We start from the raw sequence: 1,063 nt of genomic DNA, 5'->3' as shown, positions 1-1,063 counted from the left end.
GGAAGAGCTGCTGCAAACACCTCGGGGCTGAGCTGGATCAAGCCGGGTTAGGAAGGGATTGGGGGCGGGAAAAGGCAGGTGCTCTGGCTCTGGAGCCGACCCAGGCTGGCCCCTAGATCCTGGCAGAGTGGGCTGGGCCTGAGCTGGGCAGCTCTCCCCTGCAGGCGGCCACCTCTGAAAGACTCCTCCACCCCAAACGCCCTCACCTTCAGCCTTCTGGGGAGATCAGCTGCCCTCCCAGAGCCTTGGGAGACAGAAGCATTAAGGCGGCTCAGAACCCAGCTCCCAGAGCCTGCTTGGGGGTGCACGCTTGGCCAGTGGTAGCAGAGGGAGACAGGATGAGAGACTGTAAGCAGCTCGCTAAGTAGGGTGGGACTGTTCGAACCTTCGCGGGGTGGGAGCCTCTAGCCCTTGTCGTTTTTTGAGGTTCTAAGGAAATCAAAACGTAAGACTTGTCAAATTAGGAGTCAAGTCCTGGACCTGTTGACTTAAAACTCGTGCTAGGGGCATGTGTCTGCCGGAGAGGAGAATGGAGGAGAAGGGATTGCTGTATGGCCATCTCCCCGGGGGGTGATTTCTCACCTTCTGTCTCCCTGTCTCTCTCTCTGTCTCTCCAGCAGCACACGTGCCCTATAGCAAAAAAATCTCTCTCTAAAAAAAAAAATGAAGTCAGGTGAGCTGACTAGACCATGAGGTGAGTGACTAGCGATTTCCCATTGAAACGCTCCCAAAATTGCCCTTGTTTGCTGGAGGGAGGAGCAGGAGCACTGCCATGGCAGGGGAATCTCTGGTGAAGATTTCCCAGGCGTTTTCCTGCTAAAGCTTTGGCTAGCTTTCTCAGAAACTTCTCACAACAAACAAATGTTATCCTGCTTTGGCCCTCCAGAAAGTCAACCAGTGAAATGCCTTGAGCATCCCCCAAAACTACTGCCATGGCCTTTGCTCTTGGCCCATTTTGCTTAGGCTAGACTACCTCCACCTGTGGTAGCCATTGATGTGGGTGTCCTTTGTCTTCAGGGTCGTACTGGGAAAGCCACGTGTCACCTGTTACAACTCTTCAAAT

The sequence above is a fragment of the Tupaia chinensis genome, unplaced genomic scaffold (assembly GCF_000334495.1).
Source record: "Tupaia chinensis unplaced genomic scaffold, TupChi_1.0 Scaffold141469_1, whole genome shotgun sequence".
Classification (NCBI taxonomy): domain Eukaryota; kingdom Metazoa; phylum Chordata; class Mammalia; order Scandentia; family Tupaiidae; genus Tupaia; species Tupaia belangeri.
Note: the sequence above shows the minus strand (reverse complement) of the source record.